This window comes from Pseudorca crassidens, chromosome 16, assembly GCF_039906515.1.
Source record: "Pseudorca crassidens isolate mPseCra1 chromosome 16, mPseCra1.hap1, whole genome shotgun sequence".
NCBI classification, from domain to species: Eukaryota; Metazoa; Chordata; class Mammalia; order Artiodactyla; family Delphinidae; genus Pseudorca; species Pseudorca crassidens.
Genome location: NC_090311.1, coordinates 75,079,042 through 75,097,981, shown reverse-complemented (window position 1 = coordinate 75,097,981; position 18,940 = coordinate 75,079,042). Strand labels below are relative to the sequence as shown.

At 41.8% G+C, this 18,940-nt stretch overlaps 1 protein-coding gene across 4 annotated transcripts in view; it reads left to right on the top strand.

The window, feature by feature from the left end:
- The window catches only part of CHRM3 (cholinergic receptor muscarinic 3), a 516,440-nt gene that overhangs the window by 415,001 nt on the left and 82,499 nt on the right, over positions 1–18,940 (top strand). For 3 of the 4 annotated variants that reach the window (XM_067710998.1, XM_067710995.1, XM_067710996.1), the window contains one exon: positions 2,676–2,796. The exons of the other annotated variant lie outside the window; for it this stretch is intronic. The gene's annotated coding sequence lies outside the window, so the exon portion shown is untranslated. The remainder of the gene's footprint in view (positions 1–2,675; positions 2,797–18,940) is intronic. 4 annotated transcript variants of the gene reach the window in all.

Here is an 18,940-nt window from a genome sequence, read left to right as displayed (position 1 = left end):
ATGTAGTCGGTTGACTGAGAGCCACAGTCCTGCATCATGCATATGGCCAGACTCCCAATGGCCAGGGTCCTCTGTGCTCCTGAGAGCACCTCATGTTGTAGGGATGTCAGTCATCCTCTCTGCCACCCACCACTTAGCGCACCTTCCTGACCGGAGCCCGTGGCCAAGCTGAGCAGCAGTGCCCCTCTGGGAGATCTGCCCTCCCTGCCCTCTAACCAGTGTCACCTGGAATAACGGAGGCTGGTGGGCACGGGTCCCACGGTTGCAGGTGTGCATCTTAGGACCCCTCTGAGAGGCACGTGGTCAGTTACTTCATCATACGCATAGGAAGGGTTTGGGTCAGCACTTTCCACAGTTACATTTCTAATATTTCTAGAGATCAGCTATCATCCTGGGACCTGTGGTTCCTTCGGAGGGAGAAGAGTAGCAAACAGATCTACAATCCCTTCCTAGCTCAGCCTGCATTTGACCTCAATTTTCTACTGTTTTCTGGCCATGTTGAGAAAGATAGTTAAAGGCATTGAGCTGCATATATACGCATTTAAAGGATCAGGGAAAGTTGACTGGAAAGTTAAATGCACGTACAAAAGCCTGTACAAAGATAAGTGTGAAGATTAAAGTCATTAAGATGACTGTGGCAAGGATTTCTATGTGGAAATGTTCATTGAAGAAACGTGTATGGAAAAACTCTCACTGAAGCCCTGTTACCATGAGCTCTGACATACGTCAGGCTGCTAAATCAGAATACCATCATCCTGTTAATGTGCTGTTTACAGTAAAGCCTGAAGTGCAGAGCAGGCTAGAGGTGTCTAAGAGCTGTTTTGCCCTGCCAGTCATCCTCTGGTTCTCACAAATGAAGAGGCTGTGTGACTGATCTGGGGTCCCCTACTCCCCTCTGACCCTGGTCCACATCCTTTTCACAGTTCATTTCTAGACACAGTCTCAGGGGCTTCCCCAGAGACAGCTACCTGCCCCTGTGCTCATGGGGCATCCAGGACACGGGCGAGGCCGCACCCCATGTTCATCAGGTGGGCAAGACCTCCGGGGTGTTCAGATAATCCATTTTGAATCCCCAAGCCCAGAAGAACCAGTAATTCTACAGCACAGTAAATAGGAAGATACCTCACAGATCTTCAAGAGAGACAGCAAAACAAGTGGCCAAAAATTGTGCTTTTTCTGCTTTACATTTCAGGGGCAATTTTGTATTTCTTTAAACAATCTCACACTAAAGCTATAGCCGGGCTTCCCTGGTGGCGCAATGGTTGAGAATCCACCTGCCGATGCAGGGGACGCGGGTTCGTGCCCCGGTCCGGGAAGATCCCACATGCCGCGGAGCGGCTGGGCCCGTGAGCCGTGACCGGAGCCTGTGTTCTGCAACGGGAGAGGCCACAACAGTGAGAGGCCCGTGTACCGCCAAAAAAAAAAAAAAAAAAAAAAGCTATAGCCATTTTAAAATGGCCACAGCTAGATGTGTATATTGTTCATTAGGGACTCACACAACAGAGGCATTGAATGAGATTTCTTCTCTTCTCTCCTTACATTCTCTTGCATCGTTAAACTGAAGGCAAACTAGAAACGTCACGACCCCTGGTGATTGTTGTGGGCTTATTTCTGTCTTCTGATGTGCCTGCAGACCATCCAAGGAGGTGAACAGCAGAAAGAGCTGCATGTTCTGACGTAATAGGTTAGGTGGCGCTCTCAAGTCAGAGGAGAGCATCTGTAGTTCAGCTGTTGTTAAAATTCAAGCCGCCTTATTTACTTTAAGGTGTGTCCATCGTGTAGGACAAAGTCGGCCACCTCTTTCAGTGACACTGTGGTTAGGGTCTGTAATCAGTCACATACACACTGATCTCTGCTTGATCTAAAGAGCAACAGCCAGTCCCATCCTCTACCCCAGTTAATCTACTTTAGTATGTGGAGCGATCTGATCTGTCTCCAAGGAAACAGGGCAGTGGAGGCCCTCTGATGCCTTTACTTGGAGTCCTTGCTGGTCTTGAAGCGACTCTCCACTCACATCAGTTATCAAGATATTCCCAGATTCTGGTGCACGTTCTGATGACACTCACTTCCATTCCGCCCTACCTGGTGCTGGGCGGGAAATAGAAACCAAGAGCCAGGAGCCAAGGGAGTGTCAGTGATGAAGGGCAGAGGGGTGCGGATGGGCCCCAGGCCTTATGCGTGCTGTCTCCCAGACATGTCGAGGGCACGTGTCGATGTGCCCTCAACATGCACACCAGGACTCACTTCCTTGTGGAATGCAAAAGGGGCAGATTTGAAACTGCTTTATTGAAGGCTAAGAACAGAATCTTTAAATTCCAAAATCAGAATACAGTTTTCTAAAACTGCACTTTGAACATTCGCAAAGTAATGAGGAGAAACATTAATGGAAGTATTTCTGGATGGAAATCTAACCCACTACATTATAATGCCGTTCAAAAATTATGACACCGTCACCAACACAATTAAGTATTAATAATTGCTCTTCGTCCCAGCAAAGATTCTAAAGCAGAAACTAACACACCACTGTAAAGCAATTCTACTCCAATAAAGAAGTTAAAAAAATGATAATAATAATAATTGCTCTTTTATAACCAACTAACAATACACATGACTTAATTCTGATGCTGGGATTCCCGAACAGTGTCTTATAACTTGTATTTGTGTTTGTAAAACAGGATAGAAAACTAACACAAGGCTAACTAAGAGGAGTACCGGGAACTGCAGGAGAAACGCTTTTGGCTACTTTCCAGGGACTGTGCATTTGTTTAACCAGAATCTGTTTCGACACATGTAAAGGTGGGTGTACAGTGATGATAATTTACCCAGCATGAAATGTGAGTACATTGAAGAATCGTTATTCTCCAGAAACGCAGTGAGTACTTCTTCAAATAACTTTTGCAACTAGAAAAATTGCCAACACAGAAGAAAAAGTTTAGACTGAGACCCAGATCTTCCTTTTCAATATCAATCCAGGAAGGTAACTTTATAGTTATACTTAAGTTAATTATTATATAACCTTAGTAAACAAAGATTCCTATTATCTATCCCCACGTTTACCCAAACGTGCGAGGCAAAAAAATATGTATAAATAATCAATAGGAGTGAAACTTGTGTTCTGAACGCTAACACCATTGCTGAAAAATGAGACGTGGAAATGTTTTTCATTCAGTTGTGTCTTTGAGGAGCCTAGGAAATTTGCACTGTTTGCATCATTACCTGAGTAACATAGGTACCCAGAGTAGCAATGAAACAGTGAAAAAAAAAAAAATCAATGAAAAAGAAAAAAAGGACATGCATGGAGAACCAAACCCAACAGCTGTAGTTTCCCCACAGTTATAAAGTGGCAAAGAAATAGACTAGAACTCTGGTCTCAAAAAAATAATAATTAAAATAACAATAATAATAAGGAGGAGGGTGAGAAGTTAATATCAGAAAGATTGGTTTAGTCAGGTACTCAGAAGTTTGAGAGTGAAATGTTACAAACCAATGGTGGAAAGTTTATCACAGATTTATGCCAAAGTGGGATCATTGTCATTGTACATAATCTAATTTCAAAGCACTGTGTCCTACATTATGTTTAATAATTTTTAAGAAAACTTGATGAAGGAGGCAGATAAGGTGATACCCCTCCAGAAACTGAGGCTTAGAATCAGTGACATAATGACATTCAAGCTAGGAATGTAAAAACCAACAGCCTTATGGAATAATAGAGCCAGAAAAGGCCTCCAGGTACCACATGGTCATGCCTGATCCCTTTAAGCAGGATGATAGCTAATGCTCCCAAGAAAGTTGACAAGCAGATGGTGACAAATTCCCCTAGCCTCGTTCCAGGAAGGCCACTTACGTGATGCCCAAGGCAGAGCCTGGCTTTCGCTCACTTCTGTGCATTCTGTGTTTCCAACAAGTGGACCATTATGCCTTTGTCCCTGCTCCCTTCCCTCGCAACCTCAAGTCAGTATCGTCAAGAGAATATCATTGATTGCTCAGAACATTCCCCATGAAATAACTTACTAATGAGTCCGGGTCTTCTTTAAGAAACCGTTCAAAAAATAGGTATCACTTTATGATGCTGATAAAATGAATTATTTTTCTCATAAGTAAGCAGTTTATGGGAGGTGTTTCAAATAGGAAAGACAGAAAAAGCAGACAACTCCAGAACACATTTTTTAAGTAAAATGACAAACTAGGGAAAAAATAGTTTTCCAAAAGGAATTAAAGAGAAAACTGCCAAGCAGAGAGAATGTCAAATGATACTAAACGAGGGCAAATGCGGTGAAGAAAACTATAACTGTGCAGCTGTGGGCGGAACCAGATTAGACGCTGACCTTCCACAAACACCTAAAGAACACAGCTCCCGAATAATAAATGTTGAGAGTAGCTGGAGGGGCCCCTGTGTGCCTGGGCCGGTGCCTCCTCGGCACGTGCATGGCTGTCTGCGACCCGGACACGGAAGGCCAGACCAGGGTTGGTGCCTTCAGCCCACGCTGGCGATGCCTCATTTCACTGCAGTTTCTCATGGCATATTTATTAACTATCTTTAATCTTTATAGTCTAAAACATCTGTTTTTTTTGTTTTTTGGGGGTTTTTTTACATCTTTATTGGAGTACAATTGCTTTACAATGGTGTGTTAGTTTCTGCTTTATAACAAAGTGAATCAGTTATACACATACATATGTTCCCATATCTCTTCCCTCTTGCGTCTCCCTCCCTCCCACCCTCCCTATCGCACCCCTCCAGGCGGTCACAAAGCACCGAGCTGATCTCCCTGTGCCATGCGGCTGCTTCCCACTAGCTGTCTACCTTACGTTTGGTAGTGTTTTTTTAAAATATATTTTACTGACGTATAGTTGATTTACCATGTTGTATTAATTTCTTCTGTACAGCAAAGTGATTCAGTTATACATGTATATATTCCTCTTCATATTCTTTTCCATTATAGTGTATTACAAGATCTTGTATATAGTTCCCCGTGCTATACAGTAGGGCCTTGTTGTTTATCCATATCATATATCCTAGTTTGCATCTGCTAATCCCAAACTTCCAGTCCATCCCTCCCCCACCCCTCTCCCCCTTGGCAACCTCGAGTCTGTAAAACATTTGTGTTATATCCTGAGTCTAGGATTGGAAAACCTTATCATTTCATTACCAGTAACACCATGTTGAGGATGATATGTGCTAGAAATAGTCAGCAAACGTATTTATCATGTTCCATTTAGGACCCGAGAATACACAAGGTGGACCCAGTCCCTTCAGCCAGGGCGTTTCCAACATGGAAGTGTAGACTAAATTTTCTTCCCTGGCTTAACACGTAAAACCATCAAATCCCAGCATTCAGTTCTAGTGCAGCGCCAGTCACGTCCGCTTATTGCTGGCACGTAATCACACTTAGGGGAAAAAACTAAAACCTCTACTGTTTGTGTATAAACAGAAGATAATTAGTGAATGCATTGTTTCTTTTTTTTCCACCCTGGAAGAAGTAAAGATAGACTAGTCTAATGTAACAACATAAGCATATCCATTAATTAGAATCATGTTTGTGTTCCTTTTTTTTTTTAACTGAAGTATAGGTGATTCACAATGTTGTGTTAGTTTCAGGTGTACAGCAAAGTGATTCAAATATATATATATATAAAATTCTTTTTTCATATTCTTTTCCATTATGGTTATTACAGGATATTGAATATAGTTCCCTGTGCTATACAGTAGGACCTTGTTTTTTATCTTATCTATTTTATACAGAGTAGTTTGTATCTGTTAATCCCAAACTCCTAATTTATGCCTCCCCAACCCCTTTCCCTTTTGGTAACCATAAGTTTGTTTTCTATGTCTGAGTCTGTTTCTGCTTCTGTATCCTTTGGGATGGCAAGTATCTTAATAAAATATTGACTACAGGCAAGCCTTGCAAAAGAAAGGTAGTGATTGAGAACACACTCGGGGCAGAGGGAAAGAAATTAACACCTTGTTAAAATACCCATTGGTTATAGAAAGTTAAAGTAACTTAGAACAAACTAACACATTTGGGTATTGACAATAGATCTAAACAAAATCCTAGCCAATGAGTTCTAGCATTTTTGTCTCACAGATTCTTCCTTCTTAACATGTTTCAGATCCAATACCTTTGTTATTTCTTAGAGCTATGCCAGCCAGCCCTAATTCCTCCAGATAAAACCAGCCACAACGGCATTCTCTTTTAGCCCATCTTCATCAGCAACAAGCATCTTTTGCAGTTGTATGAGCATGAGGTGCCTAGAGGAGATCACTTATACATGTATTTGACAGATGTTTACTGAGTGCCCCTGGGTGCCAGTGCAAGTACTGTTTGCTGGGCATTGGATCACAGTTGTGGGCTGGGCCTGCCCTCAAGGGACGTACAGTCCAGTGCATAGCTCTTCAGTTCTAAGAAACTCACTTTCTCATTGTCATGATTTCTTTGCAGAAACATGGAAATCATGATGTTTAATGTTTTATATCAATTGCATAGCATTTTCCTCATTTATTCTGGCCAGTACTGTATGTTCTAGCCTAGACACTGTCCCACCCACATTTCACCCCGCGTCACTCATTTCTCAACGTTTATGATTATTCTGTGCACAATACTAATAGGCCAAGTGCCCTCCCTGAGTACTGCTTCCAAACTCTTGCTACCTTGAAAGTGCCACTCAACAGTTCCCTCTTCTGCAGAGCTCCCATCTGACGTTAAATGCTTTCCACGGTAAACTTAAGCGCTTGTGCACCGTTCTCATCCTATATCTGTGTTTCTCTGTGACTTTAAGCCTTTTAAAATTGCACACACTCTGAAGAGATACTTGCACACCCACGTTCATGGCAGCCTTGGTCACAGGACTCAAACGGAAGAAGCACCCTAAGTGTCCATGGACAGATGAATGGAAAAACAAAATGTGGTGTATCCACACAGTGGATATTACTCAGCCTCAAAAAGGAAGGGAATTCTGTTGCATGCTGCATTGTGGGTGAACTTTGAGGACATTATGCTGTGTGAAATAAGTCAGTCACCAAAGGGCAAATACTTTATGATTCCACTAACATAAGGGACCTAGAGGAGTCAAACTCATAGAGGAAGTAAAATGGTAGTTGGTTGTCAGGTGCCAGGGAGAGTGGGAGCAGAGAGTTATTGTTTCATGGGTACAGAGTTTAGTTTTGCAAGATGGAAAGAGTTCTTGCGATGGATGATGGTTGCCCGACAGTGGGAAGGTACTTAATACCACCGAACTATATGTACACTTAAAAATTGCTGAGGATGGATTTTATCATAGTTTTAAAATGTGTTTTTAAAAATCACTCGTGCTCATTCCCCCACCCCACTCCTTTGTGAATGGGACCCTTTTGCTATCTTATAATGCTGATGTCATTTGTAATGTTCTCTAGACACTGAAAACATAAGATAAATATGCTCGATAGACATAATAAATATGATTGCAAAATGACACCACCTGAGACAGAGAGAAACTTCTTCAGCATCAAAGCATGTCAGTCCTTCCTCTGGTTCCAGTGTCATGCAACAGTCATAGTCTGATTAAACCAAGGTCAATGGAGCAGATATTAGGGAGAGGACTGTGGCAAAGAACCAAACAAGAAAAAAAAAAAAATTACGTTAATCCACAGCATTGGAAAGATGAAAAGAATCAGGTAAAGTAATCAGTCGAAAAGCTTTGAGATAAATACAGAAGCAGGACACTTTATTAAATAGATTTTTGAAACAGGGCGGAAGCAAGTACCGTCATCAATAAAAGAAACCTGTGAGACATATAAGGTACACAAGTGAAGGGACTTCCCTGGAGGTCCAGTGGTTAAGACTGTGCCTTCCAGTGCAGGGGGTGCAGGTTCGATTTCTGGTCAGGGAGCTAAGATCCCACATGCCTCACGGCCAAAAACCAAAACATAAAACAGAAGCACTATTGTAGCAAATTCAATGAAGACTTTAAAAACAGTCTACATCAAAAAAAAAAAAAAAAGATGAGTGAAATCAGATGAGAGAAAGTGCATCAATATATTGAGGGGAAAATGCAAGAAAATCGCATTTCCACAATAGAGGGAAAGACATGAACCAATGGAAATAATAATAATATATTTCTTCCCGGACCAACACTAAACGCAAGTTGCAGAGCTGGCCTGTGGTGGAACTCGCAAGTTTTATTGGCAATATATGTGAGGAGACAAAAAGCAGCATATGGAGGAATACAAAAATATACTCTCTAGAGACACTGCCTCTTCAGATGTCAAGAAAAACCTGGCTGAAGTGCAGCGAGAGTGGCACACTGCAAAGTTACAGATTCAAGGCCACCCACAGAACCAAACAGCAAGGCTTAGGCAACTTATTACTGAAATAGCCCCTTTCTTCTCTGCGTTCAGTAGAAGACTCTAGGGGACGAAGAGGGAGAAGCTGAATCACTCCAAGGTGCTTAATGACCCCACCATTAATACGGAAATTACAATGGAGAAGGGATTAACTCTGTGCCCAGTGAAGCATCCCTGTTCCCATCACCCCAGGGGGGCTTGGCCTCTCGGGCAGCCTGGCCTCCTGTCCGCTCCCCTGTTCCGTGTGACAGTAGGGGTTACATCATTGTGTTGCATCCTTGCTACTTAACTCGATGCCTGATACACTGTAGCTAAATAAAAGGTGTTTTTTAAATTAAAAATGATGACTAAATAGAAGCGTGAGGACATTGTCATTTGGACCCTGGCTCCACTGCTCATGAGCCCTGTGGCCTCCATTAGGATGCTTTATTTCAGGGTCCTCATTGGTAAATTGGAGGTAGTAATAGTTCCTACCTCAGAGATTTTTTTTAAGGATTAAATGAATTAGAACAGGTAAAAGGTTTAGACCAGAGCCTATAATAGCGTACCTCAATAAATATTAGCTGTTTCTCATATTATTGTCCCTAAGTGATTGCATAAACCTAGTAGCCATCATAAATTTTGCTATACATAGAGAATAAGAAAAATCTTTAAGTACAAATTTAACCCACTAAAAAGTTCAACATAATTTCCACCTAACAGTAAAACCTCAATTGTCCATAAATTTTCGGCAGTATATCACATTGAACTGCAAAGATTTTTATGGTACCTAAGTAGTAAATGCTAAGATAATTTTAATGTGCTTTAAATAAGAAAACATTATAAAGTGCATCATGTAATTCTTTTAGAATCTGTGGGAGATAATTTAATTTTCTCTTTGCATTTCAGATTTACTTTTATGATCATAAATTATTCATTCCTCATCAAACACATTTTTATTAAGCATCTATTATGTTTCAGGCATTGTTCTAGACACAAAGGATGCAGTGATGAATTAAAGTCCCTGCTCTCATGGAGCTTGTGTTTCCATTAGAAAAAACAAACACATACACATACACACACATAATGTTATGGGGCAACAATTGTCGTGAAGGAAAATGGTTCCAGAGGGCATAGCATGAAGAAGATGGCTTATTTAGTGTAGCGAGGAGTGGGCTCTGATGCAATGACATTTGAGTAAAGAACTGAATGACGTGATGCTGCTCTCTGGGAATCGACTAGTTCAGGAAAGAGGACAGGTGACGCAAAGGCCCTGAGGTGGGAGCATGTTTGGAGTGTTCATGGAGCAGCGTAGAGGCTGTATGGCAGTGGGTAAGAGAAATTCAACAAGGTAACTGGGAGCTGTAACATGGGTTTGGATTTTGCTCTAAGTAATAGGAAAAGATTGGAGGGATTTTATGCTAAGGAGTGAGATGTTTTATGTTTTACGAGTGCCCCTCTGGCTGCTGTCAATATAATGGATGGTAGGAGGCCCAAGATGGAAGAAGCAGACAACTCAGGAGGCTGTTGTGTGAGTTGATCATGGCTTGGACTAAGATTCTGGACATATTTGAAGTGGAGCTACAGGGACCTGCTGATGGGCTGGAGGTACTAAGGGTAATAGATGCTGGTGTAGATTCCATGGGGCAAGATAAGTGTGATTTCCGGTGACAGGTATGCAGAGACTTGCTTTCTTGAAATGTCCTTTATGTCAGCTTGCTTTTGTTTTTGTTGTTGTCTGTTTTGGTTTGAACTTATTTCTATCCTTTTGTGAAAGAAATGAATCTGTGTGGCGAATTGGATTGTTTAACTGTAGTTGTGTGTGGAACTAGCAGTTCTAAATCTAATTTCAGCAGCGGGAATCTTGGCCTCTCTGAGCCTCAACTTCTTTAATTATAAGGTAAGGAAAATTGCTGCCTCTGAGAATCTGTGTGACTCTTCTACCAGAAGGTATGGCAACTGTTGCTCTAAAGCCTAGCTTAAGTTCTTCTTTCTTTCTTTCTTTCTTTCTTTCTTTCTTTCTTTCTTTCTTTCTTTCTTCCTTCCTTCCTTCCTTCCTTCCTTCCTTCCTTCCTTCCTTCCTTCCTTCCTTCCTTCCTTTCTTCCTTTCTTCCTTTCTTTCTTTCTTTCTTTCTTTCTTTCTTTCTTTCTTTCTTTCTCTTTCTTTCTTTCTTTCTTTCTTTCTTTCTCTCTCTCTCTCTCTCCCCTCTTTCTTCTTTCCTTCCTTCCTTCTTTCCTTCCTTCCCTCCCTCCCTCCCTCTTTCCTTTCTCTCCCTCTCTCTTTTTTTCTCTCTTCCTTTTTCTGCTCACCAAGGAATTCTAGAACTTTCAAACTTGATTAGCTTAGTTTCCATTGAGGTCAAGAGTTACTCCAGCGACACTGAGGTTCAAAAATACCTGCTATCTAGTATAGTGTTTTACTTTCCATATTTAAGAAGCATTTATTTTCAAATCAATTTCAGTATATCAGTCTTTGGTGTTTCTTCTCATACCAGCCTTCCTTAAAACTCTCCAACCTGCCTTGTCTGCATGCAGGTTGGGGAGGACTGAGAATGGCAGCCAACAGAATGGTTAAAGCAGGAACCGTAGAGCCTGACCTCATGGATTTCAAACCCAGCTCTGCCGCTTACTAGCTGTGTGATCTTGAGCAAATTATTCAACCTCTCTGTGTTCAGTTTGCTCATCTCTAAAAAGAAGATAACAACAGTACTTCCCTCACAGGATTGAGGATCAAATAAATTCATGTCTGATAGGTACTCGGGGCATTGCCTGACACATGGACAAGCTGAATAGGACTTCTTGATAATTATCATTCCTTCACCCTGCTCAAATACTGTACCCTTCCTTTTAAAGAATTTGAAAAAAGCTTAATATTTAAAATCTCTGTGTCTCCTTCCAAGAATTCTTTTTAATGGTAAAATGATACCCATGCCCTGGAACTGTGACTTAAGACAGACTGTGAAATGTGCCTTTTAAAATACCATGAATTTTCAAATCAGAAAGAACTCAGTTAATCCCATCCTGCTTATTTATGGGCTCCATGTATTTGGGGAGATTCTGAGTTTCTAGTCCTACATCTGTCACATAAATTAAAATATGTACTTCTTGAGGTGGTTGTAAGGTTTAAAAGAGATAATGTATGTAAAGTGCTGGAAAATACATTACATTCTTTATCCTTCACCCTCAGTCAAAACGTGCTTAATTTAAAGCAGCGTATGTAATATTTAACATGATGTCCACAAGAGTCAGAAATGAAATGTGTCAGTGGACCACGCTTGGATGAGAGTTGCTTCTAAGAAAATGAGGCCATATATGGTGACTCATGTGGGCAATGGGGGACAGATGACGTCCCTGAGGGGTGGGCACTGCCAGCACGTGATCTCCACAGGACCACTCTGTAGCCTCTCACCACCCTGAAACTACTGTGTTTTCGTTTGGTGTCTCCTCTGTCTCCACTTCAGAACGTCTAGTACCAGCTGACTGGGGAGACAGAAAATTCCCCTGTTCATTTCATGAGGAGTTTTTCTCAATTGTCTTTCTTTGTGTTTGGTGTTGTTTTTTGAATGCGGGCTTTGTATTCTAAAAGCACATTTAAGAAAGTCAGAGCTCTACAATGTTGCCGTATTTCCTTTTCCATCACCTGTCACCCAGAGAGGTGGGTAAAAGCAGCATAGCTCCTGGACCAGGAGTCAGAATAAGCGGCTTGGTCCCAAAACACTACGTAGTGGCCAGAGACTGTTGGAGGACTTGGTTAATCTCTGCATTTTCTCAACTCTAAATGGAAGATACTGAATCAGATGCTTTCTAAGCCTTCCTTCCATCTGTAATCCTTGCATTCCCCGTGAGCGATTTATTTGAAGGGTGCAGTTCAGGCGTGGTTACACCCCAGGTTCTGGATGCACCAGGAAAGGGTGCAGGAGGCTGCTGGTCTCTGAGGTTCACTCCTTCAAGAAAGCCTTTTGGCATCAAGCGCTGTATAAATACCCTCTTGACCGACTTGAGGGAACAGATACACTAGCAGAATACCTGAAGGAACCGTTTTTCTTTGTATATGAATTTTTTTTTTTTTTTTTTTTGGGTACGCGGGCCTCTCACTGTTGTGGCCTCTCCCGTTGTGGAGCACAGGCTCCGGACACACAGGCTCAGCGGCCATGGCTCACGGGCCCAGCCGCTCCGCGGCATGTGGGATCTTCCCGGACCGAGGCACGAACCCGCGTCCCCTGCATCGACAGGCGGACTCTCAACCACTGCGCCACCAGGGAAGCCTGTATATGAATTTTTAAAATATGTTGCTATTCCTGACTATGGTGGTAAGCGTTCTGGCAATTTTAACAGATTTGAGCAGAAAAATGAGAACTCATCCTCCACAATTTTGTCTCCAATATAGAAGGAGTATCACAGAGATTATAAAACTGTTGAGAGTTCCAAGGAAGGGGATAATTTATCATTACAAAGTTAGCCTAGCAAATATCCATTCTCTGAAAATTAAGTCAGAAGTCCAGAAGCAAAGGTGAGGTCTGGAGGTGCCCTGACCTGGAGCGAAAGCCCACCTGTGGGATGGGGCACGCTCTTTGCCAGCAGCATTCCGGGGACGTAATTTACTAAGTACCATGTGATGAAATCAGCAGTACAGATTGAAAGCAATATTTTTATATTTTATCAGGAATAAGCAGTAAGACTTTTTGAGTAGCTAGACTTTTCTCTCGTCTTAGAAGCATCCTTCCCCCAAAGCAAATGGGCGATAGCATTCTTTATGTGATATGTTTTCTCTGTGTATTTACGGCATTACGTTTTTGCCTCAGCTGTCATGCTCATTTTTTTTGCTCATGACCTTTATGGAAATGAGGGAAAAAATTCACTCTACCTGCTTGTGGTCTAGGACAGAACGTTCCACTTAACATTTTGTGGTAAAATCTTAGAGAAAACTGCTGCATGTGAATCTGTGTGGTCCCTCCGTTGTAGTGCCAGCCTCCTGATTTCTGGAGGAAACTGCTTTTCCATGGGTTAGTTGCCAGCCGATTACCTTTTGTCCTATTCTTGTTCTTCAATTATAATTTTGTCAAACGGAGACAAAAGCTGCCACATCATGTGAAAAGCAAATGATTATTGGTGTCTGTGCTGCCTATGAGGACATCTGGATTTCCGTGCCTCCTTGTTCATCTTTGAATTATTTTTTTCCTTTGCAAAAATCCCTAGCATTTGTCTTCATTCTGGGACATTTAGAAACCCTCCACTGGATCTATTCCTTATTAGAGCATATGCTAAGAGGGCACCCTGGCCTTCTTGAGCAACAGGAACACTGCCACTGGGTCTGTTGTGCAGGGCACAATTGCATAAGCTACAAAGCCTTGTGGCTTAATGCTCCCAGAGAGTTAGTGCACTCTGCTTTCATATTGACCTGATTTGGGGTCCACCTTCCTTGTGCCATGGGGCTGGGACTGAGCCAGAATTCAATGACTCAGTCCCTCCCCTTGAAAGTGAAGCTTTTTCCTTGGACTCAGCTAATTACCTTGACTCTGTCCTCCTTCGGGATGAGATCTTTCTCAGCAGGCTTTGGTTGCTCATACAAAGACACCCAGGCCTGTCCTGTCACTCGGATGAATATGGCCTGTGCTTAAGATGGGGCCCCACAAGCCAGAATTTAATGTCCATGGAAATCGAGAACTAGCCCCTGAGAGGAGAGCTTTCTCAGAATCCCTCAGGCATTGACTTCTCAGAGCCTCTTCTGGGGTCACAGCATCTTATGATCTACATCCCAGAGGAGGTCGAGACAAGACCCATTGTCTCCACCCGTCAAAGGAGGCCGATGCACTTAGACTCAGGCTATTATTCACGGAGCGGCCTCTACCCCCACATTTCTTGTTACCAGCCGAGGAATTCCTATTCACTAACTAGGGAGAATTTTCTTTTAAATCCCGAAGGAGGGGAAGACCTTCTATGTGTGCTGTTCGTAACTGAATTAAAAGACACCCTGGTGGGGTCCAGAGGCTCTGCCTTGTGATTACTTTCGGCATAAAACTGCCTCATTACCGAGTCCTCCTGGTACTTCTGTAGCTCAGTTCCCTTGGAAGGTGTCCAAATTCAAAGCTACCTTTACACTAAATTCCTCTGTGCCCTGAATAGTGAGATTATCGGGTCCACCCACCTGCTCCTGCACTTCCTTCCTGCTCAATTTAAGTAAACAGTGAGCTGTTTTTCTTTTTGACTAAGTGCCAGTCTATACAACAGCAACAGGAAGGTTGTTTTCTATCTATATGCAAATGGGCTGAATTTTCTCCAGTCCTTGGGAAAAGACCCTTTGAACCAAATGACTTATATTGCTGTTTCGTCATGTATAAAATTAGTGGTTTGGGGGTAAATAACGTGAGTTTCCTCCCAGCTATATAATTCCACATCACAAACACTGAGGAGGACAAGCTTTGCACACACCCAGCAATTAAAGAATAAACACAGTGGCACATGTTTAAATGTGCGGTAAATACCCGTCTGCCTAGCATGATACTCGAGTCTTTTTCTCAACTGGGTATCAGCTTCTTCCTGTTCAACTGGTGCCATAAACCTTTAAGCAACAGAAACAGCCAGCCACTTAGCAATCCCTAAAGCATCCTAGACCTACCTGCTCCTGGCAGCCAAGTTCATATAGTCCCCTGTAACCTGAATGCCCCTTACCCTTCGACTTCTGGAAATTCCCATTCCATCTTTAAAGACCTGCTCAAATGTCACCTCCTCTGTTAAGTCCTCCCCCTGGACTCTACCTCTCACTCTCGGCATAACAGGAGACTTTCTTTCTGTGTGTACACAGCTCTTTACTCAGATCTATGGTCTGATGCTTGAAATACCATAGCAAAGCTTACTGTGTACATGGCTGCCTGCACCAAGTAGGCTGAGATCTGGTCAGGTTTCACTTACCTTTCATGCTGTCTAGCACTATGCCTGATAGGGAGCAAGTTCTCAATGACACTCGTTGCGTATAGCTTGAATAAGATCCATTAGGGAAAGGTTCTTAAAATAATCTATTTAGGCTAAAGTTTAACATGTACACACGATTGTGTATTTAAAGTCAATGCTATAGGAAAAGCAAATGAATATAGGGGCAAGCTTTGGTTCCTGGCAAATTTAGTTTGCTTTCATTACTTGGAGACGTGAGAGGCCATATCTGGTGAAGATTCAGGTGGTAGGGCTGGGGATCAAGGGAGAATTACCCTTTCACCTTAAATTGCCATTTTGATTTAACATGTTTTGTCTAGCAATGATAAAATATAAATCACATTGGAGCTCTCGTGGGCCAACATGAAACTCGGCAGATCTTCAGTCTTCCTGGATTCTCCATGCCAGCTCATTCCTATGCCTTTTGTTTGAAAATGAACAGAGATAGCTCTGCCTTTCTTCCCTTTTTTTTTTTCCTATTCCTTCCTTCAATGAAGACATTAAAGCATGAATCTTTTCTACATTTCTGTGGCCATTCAGCAAGCGACTGTCCAGCTCCCACTGTGTTCTCTGCACCACACAAAACACAGGGAGAGAAATCAAAAGATGGTTTTTGGGTAGTGCTGTCCAAGAGAGTATTCTTTTTACTCAGGAAAAAATATTTATGTAACAACATTTCTTGACCTTCTTCTACGTGTGAAGGCACCATATGAGACAGAGATGAATAAAGACTGGTTCTCAAAGTCCTTAGAGTTTCAAACAGTGGTTTTCACATTTCGAGTCATGAAATCAACTTAGTAGATTCGTAAGAGCATTTTTATTTATTTAGGATAGCATAGAACAGAACGCATCAGAACACCTCCCACAAAGTGAGGATATTGTCACACGAAATTCATTCTCAGTAGAATGCATATGTGTGTGCATTGAATCACAAGGTAGAACGTTTTTATTTCCGTAAAACGCAGTCAAGAAAGTTAGAAGCCCATTGATTCAGAAGAATCAATGAACATGTACACAAGTCACTGCAATTCAGGTTTTAAGAAATTGAAGATGAGAAGAAAAGTGGGAGTGAGAGGATTCCATGTCAAATTTATAAGCTTCAAGGATCTCAACTGCCAAAACTGTGTCACGTTTGTGCCACTTTATAACTTCCTTCCTAGGACCAGTCAATTCTGTATTAAAGTGTTATCTCTAAGCATCCCATCATGCTTAGAGTATTGGAATTAGATGAACTAATCTTTGAATGTCCTGCTTCAATTGTTAGTATTCATAACAAGTAGAAGGAGACTGATGGGAAGACCTCATATCTGTCTTCTGACTACTATTTATCATCTTCATTATATCAATAATACATATTCACCATATTACATTGCAGTATTTAGAAAAATGACCTATAACCTCATCTCCCAGAGATAATCACTTTTAGTATTTTCCTCGAGGTCATTTTCTGTACATATCATATACTATACATTTTGTAAGATCACTTTCTTGGATGTCTAAATGTTTTTGAGGAAAGCTCATGTATTCAGTCTTCTTAAAGAAATAACCAACCATATCCCTAACACATCTTTTGCATCAACTGAAGAAAAACCTTAAAGATTTTCAAGATAATCTTTAGAGTTTTATTTTCAAATTAAATGTAACAAATATGAGGGAACCCCCTATGTGCCAGTCGCTAGGAACACAGGTAGGTAAGCGTGTTCCTTCCCTTTAAAGGGTTTGTAATCTAGTGGGGGATAAGAAAAAGGTCAATCACCAGAAAACAAAACAAAACAATGCGATAAGGCTCATTTGAAAAGTAAGTATTACGTGCAGGGGAGAAAATGAAGCAGGTTTTCTGGGGGGCATCACAGGGAGCTTTCCAGAGGAGGTGACCTCGGTAGAAAGAGTGGTGCTGCTGAGCCGGCAGGGAACCTACCCGATAAAAAGCCAATTCAAGAACCGTTTCCAGGCATGATTCAAACACAGAACCAACTAAGAGGTAGCAAAACCTGGAACGGGAATGGGTAGTGCATCAGGGGATTCATCTGACCACAAACCTGGGGACCTTCTCTTTCTAGTGGCACAGGAATCAATCATGACTGGAGAGAAAGAAATGCAATTCTAGTTCACTCGCCGTGCATTAGAGTCATAATAAAGGAAATGTTCGTTATTGGCTTTCAACTTTTAGAGCCAACCTGAAAACAAAATAAAGAAAATGACGATAATGTAACAGATGTAGATATCAGTTTTGGCAACAGAAATACTAAAGATGTGGTCAGCAGAAGATGGAAAAGGGACAGAAAGAGGAAAGTTGGGCATAGCAATAATACCTGATCTTGCAAAGCCAGGAAAACAGATCAGAGTTGATGTTATAAGAATGCAGGGGTTAACTATTTAAACTGTAAAGGCCACGCCATTACTGCTTTGAGTAAAAAATAAATAAAAGCATTTACAACAGGTATCATTGAGGGGAAAAGCCTACCATAAATATAATACCTTTAGTCGGAGCTATTTCAAAGATTCTCTAACTGTAGTACTTATTCTCTTTAAGCTTTTATTCCTGGAACACTGAACTCATAGCATGATTTTATTTAGGAAACAGTAGTCTAATAGGAAACATATTACCATAAGTAAAAAGGTAATTCTTACCATTGATGTCATAAATTTGTTTTTTTGTTTTGTTTTGTTTTGTTTTGTTTGGGGTACGCGGACCTCTCACTGCTGTGTCCTCGCCCGTTGTGGAGCACAGGCTCCAGACGCGCAGGCTCAGTGGCCATGGCTCACGGGCCCAGCCGCTCTGCGGCACGTGGGATCCTCCCGGACCGGGGCACGAACCTGTGTCCCCTGCATCGGCAGGCGGACTCCCAACCACTGCGCCACCAGGGAAGCCCATAAATTTGTTTTTTTAATGTAGCCACATCTTTTTGACTAATGTGTTTTGATTGTTCTTCTAGCTGAAAGAACAAATAAAAGTTGCAAAGTCAAAAAAAAAAAAAAAGAATCCTTTCCAATTCTAGGGACAAAGGTTGAAACTAGGTAAGAAGAGCCAGCTAGGATGAGGGGGATAAATCAATCTCCTTTATCTCGCATTTGAATTCATGGAGCTCTGCGTATGTCCCCAGAAACCCATTTGTTTTCCCTGTGAAAATTGTATCAAAATACCCAGGAAATAATACCATGCATAGCCCATAAAGTCAGTGCAAAAGGACAGGTGCATATGTATACAGTAATATATTCAGTGCAGAAAGAATGTACTCAGGCAGGGTTACTTAGAGGTCGGCTTCTTTTGAGTTGATGGAGATACATTTGTAGAGGAGAAGGAATTCAGTGTCATGTGTACACAGGCATGGATGGCATTTCGTGGATAGAACTGGCCACAGATTCCAGCCAATCGCCTGGTATCACCTCTTGTTTTCACCAAGGGGAATATTAGCTTCTTCCTGATGAAGCTAAGGTGACCAGTTCCCCAACCAACAAATCCACAAGTAAGAAATAAGAAGACTTAACGAAACATCAGGAAATGCAAGTTATTTTAGCCCTGTCTCTCTCAGCTATTTCAGAACCAAAATCTTATCCTCAGACCAAGAAAGGGTGCAGCTTTAGAGGAAGTATGCTTTCTGTTGCCTAGCCAAGCATTCTGTTGGCTAGCCAAGCATCTGAGCCTGGCACAGTGTTTGCTGAATGAAGCCATATCAAATCTTTCTCTCTCTATTTTTTTTTAAACACGCAGAATAT